Here is a 13565-nt window from a genome sequence, read left to right as displayed (position 1 = left end):
TTGGGATGTGTAGTCTTTAGGGCTGTCAAGCAATTACAATTTTTCATCATGATTACTCACACAATGTCCCCCAATTAATCTGTATTAATCACATGTTTAAATATGGTAGTTCAGTAGTCCTCTGTGAACGTTACCACCTTACCACTTCTTAGCAGCTCAACCTGTGTCGATTTGTGTCATTCATATGCTGTAAGTACTTGATACGTGACACAGTTGTCCCATGTGAAGGTAGCTGGGGGGGGTTGAAGCAGACGTGGGCTAGTGGGAGAAGGGTGTCAAAAGAGTAAATGTTAAAAGGGAGTAGACTTATTTGGAAGTGTACAAGTAGAGAATATTCCATACTAAATGCAGTTGATAGGATTTCTGCCACCTATTGAGGCAAACCAAGTTGTGTAAGAGGGGTGTTTTGTTGCTTTATGTCTCTCTGTGAACCTTCTGATCATTTGAGTAAAGCTTTTAATTTTGAGTATATACTTTTATTTGTCTTAAAGATTATGCAGTAACTGGAGCCAAAGTAAAGTCCATTCATCTTAACCGCTGTCAGTTATCTCCACTCAATCATTAGCACTTTATAAAACACTCAAAATAATTAGACACTTAAATATTAAAATTACACCTACTCCAGAATAATCTATTGTATTGTCTGATTAATTTGCAGCTTTCATAAACATGTTTAACACAGTTGATTCTCTATTCCCTATTGATCGGCCTCTCGGTACAATCCATCAAAGCCAAAGTAAAGTCCATTGAAACAACACTGATGTCGTGAAGGCCTACTTATCTTTTGACTATACGGCATTTATAAAGTCTTTTGTTTCAGAGCTCAGTGCTAAAGGTTAAAAATCACTTGATATTACTCTCAAGCCTGCAGGTCTATAAGCTGCCTCTTGACTTTAGTCCAACATTTCAAGGTGAAGTGTTCACGTTTGTGTACTCACAGCTTACACTAAAAGACCACATAATATTTAGTGGTTTCTTTCAAATCATTGCATGTTGATGAACTGTAAGGTATAACCTTTTTATTATTGCTCTTTTTATTTTAACTGTTCATTAACCAGTCACTGATTAAACACAGACCACAATATCAGCTAGCTGAAGCAAATGTAGTATCTAGTGTATATGTTTATGGTGCAATCTATTAAACACATAATTCAACAGGCTTATTTTTTCAAGCTATTGCTATTAAAAATTTTATAAAGGGAAATTTCTGACAACCTTTCAAAGCAAATAATGTTTTTCATTATTGCAATTTATACCCCAGTATGGAATTACTCCAAAAATAAAAATACTTATTGAAAGCTTTGAGAGCACAATGATGTGACAAATCAGCTGTGAGTTGTAATTGTTTTAACTTGTAGTGTCACACATTTTGGATTAATTTTAATTCAATTCAGTTTATTTTGTCGTATAGCGCTCTTTACTAAGTATTGGTGCAGAGCGCTGTGACAAATTCTCAGGTACAGATGCAAGTACAGATTTTACACATTACTTAATACAGAATTAGTACACATAAAGACACAGATTTGTTTAAACACAACAGAAAACAAAACAAAAACTAAGTACCATACAAAGGAAATATCTTTCCATTCATTAATTGTTGGGTTATGGTTAGTTGACAACGGAGGAAAGGAAAACAAAAACTGCAGTCAGCATCATCCCTGGAGACAATAAACCTCTGGGGGGTCCACGGTCAATTATAAAAGAGTCAGACATAGTCCTGCAGATCTCGGCCGGCTAGCTGCCCTCCTCCTTCTAAGTATTCTAAAATAGGGTCTGTTCTGGGCCGTCCACTCTGATGACGGAATCTTTCCAGCCGATAATTCCAGTTCTCCGAGTATCTCAGATGACTTTTCCAAGGGCATAAGAATAGCTTGGCAGTAGAGTGTGACATCAAGATACAGAAGAGAAATAGACTACATGTGGGTTAGTGATGGTGTATACTGTAACTGTTGTATTATTTAGATTTTTGTTCAAATTATTAACAAAGAGAGATGCAGTATGCACAGCTAATCAGCAGCTCTACTCAGGGTATTCTAAGCTGAAGAACTGAGTCTTCAGCCAGGATTTAAAGGCCAAATTGAAGGAGCATCTCTTTTATAAGCACAAAGATTACTCCACAGCTCCAGGGGTCTCTAATTAAAAGCTCTGTTTCTCACTGTTGTTTTATTAATTCTTAGAATTATAAGCAATATAATGCTCGCTCTGGTTTGTAAGTAGATAGATAGATAGATACTTTATTAATCCCAAGTGGAAATTCACATAATCCAGCAGCAGTATACTGATACAAAAAACAATATTAAATTAAAGTGTAATAAAAATGCATGTAATAACAGACAATAACTTTGAATAATGTTAGCGTTTACCCCTCCCCGGGTGGAATTGAAGAGTCGCATAATATGGGGGAGGAATGATCTCCTCAGTTTGTCAGTGGAGTAGGACAGTGACAGCAGTCTGTCGCTGAAGCTACTCCTCTGTCTGGAGATGATACTGTTTAGTGGATGAAGTGGATTCTCCATGATTGACAGGAGCCTGCTAAGCGCCCGTCGCTCTGCTACAGATGTCAAACTGTCCATCTCCGTGCCTACAATAGAGCCTGCCTTCCTAACAAGTTTGTCCAGGTGTGAGGCGTCCTTTATCTTTATGCTGCTTCCCCAGCGCATAGAAGAGGGCACTCGCCACAACCGTCTGGTAGAACATCTGCAGCATCTTATTGCAGATGTTGAAGGACGCTAACCTTCTAAGGAAGTATAGTCGGCTCTGACCTTTCTTACACAGAGCATCAGTATTGGCAGTCCAGTCCAATTTATCATCCAGCTCCACTCCCAAGTACTTATAGGTCTGTACCCTCTGCACACAGTCACCTCTGATGATCACGAGGTCCATGAGGGGCCTGGGCCGCCTAAAGTCCACTACCAGTTCCTTGGTCTTGCTGGTGTTCAGGTGTAAGTGGTTTGAGTCGCACCATTTAACAAAGTCTTTGATTAGCTACCTATACTCATCCTCCTGTCATCAGCGAACTTTTGCATGTGGCATGACTCCGAGTTGTATTAGAAGTCTGATGTATATAGGCTGAACAGGACCGTAGAAAGTACAGTCCCTTGTGGTGCTCCTATGCTGCTGACCACAATGTCAGACCTGCAGTTCCCGAGACGCACATACTGAGGTCTGTCTGTAAGATAGTCCACGATCCATGCCACCAGTTGTGAATCTACTCCCATCTCTGTCAGCTTGTCCCTAAAGAGCAGAGGTTGGATGGAGCTGAAGGCGCTAGAGAAGTCCAAAAACATAATTCTAACAGCACCACTGCCTCTGTCCAAGTGGGAGGGGAATGGTGTAGCATATGGATGATGGCATCCTCCGTTCCCACCTTCTCCTGGTATGCGAACTGCAGAGGATCGAGGGCATGGTGGACCTGTGGCCTCAGGTGGTGAAACAGCAGCCACTCCATGGTCTTCATCACATGTGATGTCAGAGCAACAGGCCGGAAGTCATTCAGCTCACTAGGATGTGATACCTTTGGGACTGGGGTAACACAAGATGTTTTCCAAAGCCTCAGGACTCTCCCCTGTTCCAGTCTCAGGAAGAAGATGAGCTGTAGAGGATTCTCCAGTTCGAGCGCAGAGGCCTTCAGCAGTCATGGCGATACTCCGTCTGGACCCGCTGCTTTGCTGGGCACAAAGTCTCCTCAGCTCTCTGCTCACCTGCACTGCTGTAATTGTGGATGGGGATGTCTCTACTATGCTGGTATCAGACGGAGGATGGTTGGAGGATGCAGTACTCTGAGGTGAGAGTGGGTTAGGGTGGTCAAACCTGTTGAAGAAGTTATTCATTTGGTTTGCTCTCTCCACGTCTCTCTCAATGGTGGCACCCCGCTTCGAGCTGCACCCAGTGATGATCTTCATCCCATCCCACACTTCCTTCATGTTGTTATTCTGCAACTTCTGCTCCAGCTTTTTCCTGTACTGCTCCTTCGCCACCCTGAGCTGGATTCAGAGATCCTTCTGCACGTGCTTGAGCTCATGCTGATCACCGCCTTTAAAAGCCCTTTTCTTCTGGTTCAAAAGGCCCTTGATGTCACTTGTAATCCATGGCTTGTTGTTAGCATAGCAGCGTACTGTTCTTACTGGAATTACAATGTCCATACAGAAGTTGATGTAATCAGTTGTGCACTCAACAGCCTCTTTGATATTCTCACTGTGTGACCCCTGCAGGATATTCCAGTAATGATATGCCTTAGATAAGTAAGCAGGGCCCTGGCCATTTAAGGCATTTTATTTTGAAAGGAGGATTTTGAAATCAATCCTAAGCTTACTATGAGCCAGTGTAAGGGCTTGAGAACTGGAGTTAGGTGTTTGTATTTTCTTCTTCTTATAATGATCCTTGCAGTAGCATTTTGATTTAAAAAAAGCTATATAAAGAACGATTTGAACAGTCGGTGAATAACACATTGCAGTTGTCTATCTAACTTTAAATAAATGCATGGATTAATTTCTTAGTATCCTGAATATTTAGAAAACCTCTTAATTTTCTAACATTTTTAAGATGAAAAAAAAAATTTTAATGAGGATGTAAGAAATGATATTGAGTGGAGATTAGTGGCTTTTTAAAACAGAACCATACATACTCCTAAAAAGGAATGGAGGCTTCACACTCATCCTCTAGTGTAATGGGTATGGCTGAAATAGTTCATACAACAAGCTTATCCAGTACACTGGGTGTGGGGCAGGACAGGACAGAGCACCACACCTACTCAACTGTCCAAGCTTATATGAAGTCAATTTTGAGTCATAACCTAATCAACCTGCATGTCTGCTGGATGTGGGTTGGAAAACCGCAGTTTTCTTTGACTCCCACATTCCAGATATGTTCACAATGGGTTAACTGAGGACTCCATATTGGTCTGATACACATGTCGTTGTCTAACGTTAAAGTCTTAACACCCAATGCTGTAGGAAAGTGGGTCAGAAGATGAATGGATAATGAGGAACTTGTCTGCTTTAAAAGTCACTGACCACCAGTGTCAATTCACATTTTATAAGAAGTAAAAGGAAGAATGCCATTTCTGTCCCATTACCATAACTATTGCAAGACAACTTCATCAGTTATACAGCAGAAGGGACAATATTTGAGTACTTCGAGAGAGCAAATTCCTTTAAAAGAGGCAATATGTTTTCACTAAAGCAGTTTTGATTTAATATACTTAGAGACCTGAGTTCAGTCTGGCTAAAATTCTAATTTACATTTCATGTATTTTATTTTAGTTGATTTCCCTATGTCCCTATGCCCACTCCGTCTCTATGGGGCAGAGTTGTGGCTCTGAGGTTAAGGGTCTGCACTGGCAATCAGAAGGTTGCCGGTTCAAATCCCATAAATGCCAGTAGTGATTCTACTCCAATGGGCCCTTGAGCAAGGCCCGTAACCTGCAATTGCTCCATCCTGGGGATGATGTTAACCTGCATCGATCCCTGCAAGCAGGCCCTCCAACCTGCAAGGAAAACTTGCCGGTTGGTTGCAGGATTGGCACTCCAGCCACCATAAAAAAACTTCACATTGGTTCTGTTCCATCTGAGCTAGTGTGGTGCTGAGGTGTCATCTGTTGCATGGCTGCACTCGGGTCCTAATCTGGGATCCTGAGGTGGTTTGTCATGTATTGGGTGCTGCAATATGCTTTATCAGTGCATGCTAACATCTCTCCTTATGTCTCAAGGATAACCAAATTTATTTTTTATATTAAAACATGCAAACATATATTGTATAGGCAGTATACATTTCAAAAGAAGAAGTACAACATAGATAACTCATTACAGTCATTAATGAAATTATTCTTATTTAGCAGTGCAGCAGTATTAACTCTAAAGCGAGGAAAGATTTAGCAGTGTAAAAATGATAGTGCCTTGGTGAGTTCAAAACAGCTAGGTTCCCTGGTAGTGAGGATCTTAACATTATTCACAAGAACCTGGGAGGTATTGCACACCAGTTATTAAGCCAGAACTAAGCCAATGGAGCAATGAAGACAGGCAGTGCCAGACCAGTGCGCTAGCTGGGCCATTTCACAAAAAGACTGGGAGAACATCAGAATCACCTCAGCATGGGGTGTAGCAGAGAGGCTGGGCTGTTTGGGGAGAGACGAGGAAGTGTTAATGAAGTTCTACCAAATCTCGGAGCTACCTGATAAAAATGATTGCACTGTTTATTCAGGCTGAAGGGGTGATTATGGTAAAAAAAGAAGAAAATAAAAAAAACTTAGGTTGGACTATTTGGAGGCAAACAGAGCCCACATTATCTGACATTATACAGAGACTGTCTTGGTTTGTATTTCAAATAACATCCAGTCCTACCATCTTACCCCAAGCTGTTCAACATGCCCTGTGCCTCTAATGTGAGAGTCTTTGAGGAAACTGACAGCAGCAACTCGATGAGTCTTTGTGAGATGCCAGAAAGAGTCTTTTCTTTTACCATCCTGAATGATTTTTGACACCTTAGTAAGTTGGGCTGATAAGAGTGCAGTACATTTTAATTTGACCTTTGCCCAGAGCAGACAAACGGAAGCAGTTCTCATGTAAAAAAAAAAAAATGGCTAGGCTATAGGATTTTTTTTACTGCTATCTTGAAATTGTAACGTGAAAAAATAAAATCTGTTTTAATAGGCTATCATACAATTTGACAGCTTCTGTACATTTCCTTATGCAAATTTCTACCAAACAGAGAGCTCAGGTTACTCAGGCATTATAAAGATATATTGTCTGCAGTACAAAGAGACGTTCCATTTGTAAGTTGTTAATTTCCTTCTCTATGTATCCCTGCTACAATTACATGTTATTCCTCTATGAAATTTCATAGGACGTTTTATGTTTGGCTAAAAATGGGCAGGCAGTTTGATGAGAAGAATAGTGAAGCTAGCGTTTAATGTCATGGGAACGGGGGCCCTTAAGGTGACCCTCCACACCCAGAGTAATGTCAAGTAGACCAGACATATTAAAGTTTTTAGTCATCTTTTAATGATCTACGCTTGCCAGAGTTCAGGTCGTAACCTGGAAGCAGTGGGCACAAGGCAGGATTTAACCTGGTGGGTGTTATGATTTGTCAGACTTTCTAAACAAAAAAAAGGCTTTCGATACAAAAACTAGGCCTCAGCAATCCAAGAAATTACAAATTACTAATTACAAAATCAACCTGGCCTCAGACTTGAGGAGCTGCTTTCAGATCTGCAGGGGCAAAAATGAAGCTGAAAGGTGAATATAGGAGAGGGGAACAATACAAACACCCTGACCCATAAGAACAAAACAACCTTTCTTCTATTACAAAATATTCTGAAAAAGAACAAAAAGAGTCAAACATGTTTGACAAAAGGCATAGTAAAAAGTTAACAAGTAAACTCACAATTCATGAGACAGAATCGAACACTGATGGTAAGTTCAATAACCAGAAAATCAAAGAAGTACTTGCATAAATCAAAATCCGAAACAAAAAACACCCAGAAACATGAAAGAGTCAATCAAGCATGAGTGAATTTCTGTGCCACAACAATTGAGGCCTTCCCAAACTTATTTAGGCCTGAAGTGGTCTCATAACTGTGGCATTAGGGGGCCCTGACCTCCAGGCTCAGTACACGAAACATAAGACAGAGTAAGAAATAAATGATTGCCATGAGATAATAATATAAGAGATGTAATAAACAAAATAATATGCATACAAAAAAAACATACTCAACTACGGAAGCCGAGAGAGGATGTGCAATATCGTTATTTTTTTTTAAATTGTTTCCTCAGAGATCTTGATAAAACAAAAGATCTTGTTTTCTCAGAATTATGAAATAATTGTATATAATATTTAATGATTAGCGTATTTCTGCCACAACCTGTTTGAAATGGCAGAATAGCAGAACTCTATTGATCAGCGCGTCGCATTTTTGTTCAATCAAGGGCTGACGCAGGCTGAAATATATTTATACCTTAGTTTAGAAAATAATAACGTTAGTGTCCGTCATTTAAGAAGACGGTTAGCAAGGCTTCAGCTGTATAGGCGTCGCAATCTAAGCGAGCCTGAAGCCAGGAGCAAAGATTAAGTTTCATTTTCTTGAGATCGCGATAAAAGTAGTATGTTATCTTGAGGAGACAATTTAAAAAAATAACGATATTGCACGTCCTGTCTTGGCTTCCGTACTCAACAGCAAAATTTGCAAAATAATATTTAAAAGATGACCAACATATTAAATAAAAGGAAAACAAACTTCACCCCTGGCTATAGCATAACAATATCAAAATGAAAATATTCCATCCATTTTGGACCCCCGTGAATCCGAACACAGGGTCTGCTGGAGCCAATCCCAGCCAACACAGGGCACAAGGCAGGAATCCAATCCTGGGCAGGGTGCCATCCCACCACAGGACACACACAAACACACCCAGCACAATTTAGAATCGCCAATCCACCTAACCTGCATGTCTTTGGACTGTGGGAGGAAACCGGAGCGCCCGGAGGAAACCCACGCAGACACGGGGAGAACATGCAAACTCCGCATAGGGAGGACCCAGGAAGCGAACCCAAGTCTCCTAACTGCGAGGCAGCAGCACTACCACTGCGCCACCGTGACGCCAAATGAAAATATTGTGTTTATTAAATGAAAGCTACACAAAACAGGTACATAGAGAAGGCATGACACAAACTGAAATGAAAGTAAAAAATAAATAAACACGTAAACTCCTGTTCCTGTGGTAGGGTGGCTTGCCCAATTTTTTCCCTTATCATACTTTTTAACGTGCTCCATGCTGATTTCTAGTGCAGTTTCAAGTTAACTGAAGCTGCTGTAATTTGGGGTGTTCATAAGAAATGCATTTATTTACTTTTACTGGTTTGACCCAGCGAGAGAGATCAGATGATGTCACCAGTAAGCGCTCGGCTCACAATGTTCAGATGTGGTCTCTGTGTGGCTGACTAAAGCAGTTAATCCTGCAGCTCACAATGCACTGAGAACACTTCTGAACCAAATGCTTCAGGTTTGCGACTGACAACCAGCAGTTCAGCACAGTACAAGTCTTTGAACTGAAATTCTTCTTGGTGTGTGTCAATGGTAATTCACTTGGCGACGAGGACGGGATTTACACTGTGCAAGGGTGGAGTGTAGTGGCGATGCTATGCAGAAAAGGTGGGGTGACGCCGAGAGTGTTCCGCTCACAGTGTTTGGGGGTGAGCTCTACTATTAGCTTAAGCTACAAGGAGCCCACTTTTCATCCAGACATTGCAGGTCCAATACTGACCACTGGCAGTTCACTACAGTACAAATCATCAAACTGAGACACATTGCAGGACCAGGGGATGGGCTGCACGGTGATACCATCTGAGCGACTGTGTAAAGGTTTAGCACATGCATCCTGATTGAATAATTGAATCTGAATAATCTGTGCATGTGTTTGTTTAGCGATTTATTAGGATCCTCCAAATATCTTTCTAACTTTAAGACTTTGGCTTTTGGTAAGTGTTAGACTTTGATGACAGTGCTGTCTGATTTCCCGGTTACGACTCCAGTCCAAAAATTTGTCAATGTTTATCTCATAGTCATTTCTCTTCAAAAGTTGCTCTCTCTCTGTCCTTTAGACAGTACAGAAAGAAGACTGAGGGACCAAAGCAAAATCAGGGTCAGTGGCTATGGTGAAAAATCAGAAACAGCATCAATCAGAACACTAAACAAAACTTGGGCCCAGTAACGGAAAACAAAGGTTTGTTAAAAAAAAAACCCAACCAAAAAATGACAAGCTAATGGTTTTGTTGTGTTACATGCTTCACCTACCAAGCAACCATTTTAAATCGGCAGTGTGTGATGATGTCACACTTTAGTGCAGTCACATGATCGCATGGCAACTGGTAAACAGAATCATTCAAATAATAAGAAATGATGGAATCAAGATAATGATAAAAGTAAATATCAAAACATTTAAATAATGATCAACAAATAAGTGAAAAAAAGAGCAAAGAAGGCAAAATCAGGATAATAATCATTATATTAACGAAGACCTGTTTTTTGACTAGCAAGACTTTGATGTAGCTGGGACTGTTTAGAAATGTTATCCATCGCTCCATGTGTCCATTTTCTGATCCACTTTTGAAGCTTTGACACAACTCATTCTGTTTGTTGCTTAGAAGCTGATAGCCACTTGACTTGGACTTACTGCATTGAGGGTACAGAGCAAACTTTGAGATGCCAAGGGTCTAGAGTGACTCCTGGCAATAACTGTCTAATATGAAATAAAGAGAATCTCATTAATGTAAGCTTAGGGCTTAAGAGACCATCTTTTACTGGCTGGAAAAAGAATAACAACATTGGGCACAGATCAGCAGTGCACTGTGCTTTCTTTCCTAGGCCCTCATTTATTAATCATACATAAACAACATTTTTTGCATATTTCCTTCCTACGCACTTTTTGCATGGGAAGTGTGACTATTACCACTGCAGACACTGGCATGAAAGATTGTGTAAATCTGTTCACACTCCTGAATCTAGCCTTGAAAATCATAAACGGCTGAGTAATGGAATTGCTAACTGAAAAAACTGGGCTTTGAATATAGGGACCTGGTGATGGGGTGGTATGGCTTCCAGAGAAGAGCTGGGACCAGCACCGCCTCCAGATGATCCTGTGATATCTTTTTGGCAGAAATTAAAGAAAAGAAAAATCCTGTATATCAGTTGTTTTTTGGCTGTGACCATTTTACTGTCGTCCTAAAATGAATATTTCCATAACTGGAGACTGACGACGCTAAGCTGGTGCTGTGAACAGCTTAAGCCGTGAGGACTTTATTCATTACTATTGCAAGGTTTGCACATTTGTAAAGGCATCAGACGACTGGACGCCGTAATTTTTTTTTCCAGTTGCTATAAACAATGAACTGCTTATTTAAGAATACTGGTAAAAAAATAAAATCATTAAAAACAGAAGGAATTTGTTTACACAGACGGCGTGAGGCAAACTGGCCAGTTATGCTGGTAAACTGGAAGTCTCGACAGTAAGAAGCATTTGGATGATTTACCGGGCAGCTTATCTTCCTGAATCAGCTAAGGTCACACAGTGGGATTTGAACTCTGGACTTGGAGCTGGCCTGCTTCTTAACTGCAAGGCCAGGCTGCCCTTCATTTTGGGCGCTGTGCTGTTCACCTTTTTGTGAAGCTAAGCTGATGTCCTGTCTTGTCTGACCTCTGAGTGTTGGCTTACAGCCATAACCTTGGATTTGGTTACTTTTTTTTTTTTGTTGCAGTGCTCACATAACCTAAATTCTGTAGTTGACTTTCATAATGACAGTTACATTCTCTTACATTTTTTTCTTTCAAGAGTCTGGGAAGTTTATAATCTGAAAAGTTGTAATTAGGATCATATAAATGGACATAAGAGTACCAGCCTTGTTCTGTAATGTAAACTTATTTCAATGTGATTGCTTTAGAAAACAAATCAGTGTGGCGGGGCAGTGGTTTCCCCTGCTGCTTCACAGATCGCGAAGCTCTGGGTTTGTGTGGAGTTTGCATGTTCCCCCCTATGTCTTTGTGAGTACTCTGGGGGCCCCAAGACAAGCATATGAAATGCTGATTATAAATTGCCCCCCTATGCACAAGTGGGCTGGCACATTATGAATTATTGATTCCACCTCACACTTGTTGCTTTCAGGACAGAACCCCGCGATAACAGAATGATTTGATAACAGAGACATTCATTTAAAATATAAAACATTTAAATATGCAGCAATTTATTATTTTCATGAAATTACCAATACATTTTCTCCATTCTGTGTATGTAAAAAAAAAACCAAAAACAATGTGATGGAAGTTTGGTTAAAACAGCCAGTTCTTACTTTCCATCTCACCCTGATGTCTCTCTGTGACGTAACAAAGGCAATGTTGTCCAATTGATTTTCACTCCATTATTTCATGCAGAAAAATCTTCAATCAGGTTACAGGCCTCCATGAGGCCAGGGTCATTTTGTTTTCATTGTTTAAAGGTGAGCAGAGTAAAGCCAATCAGATTAACTAAATGAAAAGTGCTTTGGAAATATTGACGGCTGGTTCTGTGTAAAATGTTACCCTTTGTGTCCCATTATGAAGCAAACCTGTAATTTGAACAAACTATTGTCTGCTTTTTGGTATAAAGCAGTGTCACTTTACTGAATCATCCATGTGAATAAAGCAGAAACTCAGTAGCCATATTCATGTACTGTATTATAGAGGTAATAGAAATATGACATACAGGTATAGTACATCTTTTTACTTATGTTATTTATTGAATGAACAAAATTAGATAGCACCAACTAATGCTACGTGAGAAAACAATTTTCCATTTACACTTAATAACTGATTGTGCCATCTTTAGCTTCCTACAATTCAGTGTCAATCTTTCATATTACTGTAGAGCAATTGTGGTCCACTCTTCATTTGTTTCATTTGTTCTAATGTTAGATTTTGTTTGAAGGCCTGAAAAATTCAGTGTCAATTTTTTTTTTTTAAAACACTAGGACAGTATTCATAAGAATAGGCCATTCAGTCCAGCAAAGCCTGTAAAAAGCCTAATTTCACAGAACTAACACAGGCTTTTGAAGTCCCCTGAAGTCTTACAGTCTGCTATGCTGCTTGCTAATTTACTTCATGTGTCTGAGGTTCTCCGTGTGAAGGAAAACCTTGCACTGTTTCGGTGAAATTTGCCCTTAACACGTTTCCATGTGTGTCCTTGAAGAACTCATTTTATCCCATCGAGTATTAATACAGTGTACCAAAAAACATTTTAGAGTAAGAGCTGTTCAATTACCCTTCATAATTTTAAACATTCATCATATAATGTCTACAACTGCTTCATCTTTTCTGGTAGCTCATACTCCTCAATAATGTCATTAGCTAAATTAATCTTCTGTTGACTTTCCATGGCACTTCTCTTATGATTTTTGTAACATGGAGGCCAGAACTGTACATAGTACTCCAGGTGAGGCCTCACTAGTGCATTTTGTAGCTTAAGTATAACCTTCCTTTACTTGAACTCCATATGCCTGACTTTACTCGAACATCTTATTAGCTTTCTTAATAGCTTCTGCACAATGAATAGTCCACGATAACCACAGGTCCTTATAGTGAGAGGTACTTTCAACTTTTACAGCTCCCATTGTGTTTTCAAATCTGATACCTGTAATGCTTTACTTATTCTTATATTATATTATATTTCATCTACCACAAAGTTTCCCAGGTCTGAATTCTGTCCAAATCCATCAGTGATGATTTGGATCATTATGAATTACCTCCCGTTCCATCTAGTTATTGTCCTCAGTATTATGGCGTTATTTCAGTGCCACTATTCTGAGCGCACGTAAAAAAAGATTGCAACTACATTTCGACTGTCCCGAATGCAGCAGCTAGAAAGCTGATTGGAGACCGTAAGAGCCAATCAGAATTTTTGAAACCAAGTCTGTGATTGGTTGGTTTTGTGGCACACTTATAACGGTGTACAGAGAGTTGAGCGCTTGCAGCAGAGAATGTTGTGAGCTAGCAACACATTGCAAGCAAGCTTAAAATGAAAAACTGAGCGAGAGGGGTGCTATTG

This window comes from Polypterus senegalus, chromosome 7, assembly GCF_016835505.1.
Source record: "Polypterus senegalus isolate Bchr_013 chromosome 7, ASM1683550v1, whole genome shotgun sequence".
In the NCBI taxonomy this organism is placed as follows: domain Eukaryota; kingdom Metazoa; phylum Chordata; class Cladistia; order Polypteriformes; family Polypteridae; genus Polypterus; species Polypterus senegalus.
The sequence above is the reverse complement of the archived record's forward strand: the minus strand, read 5'-3'. Positions refer to the sequence as shown.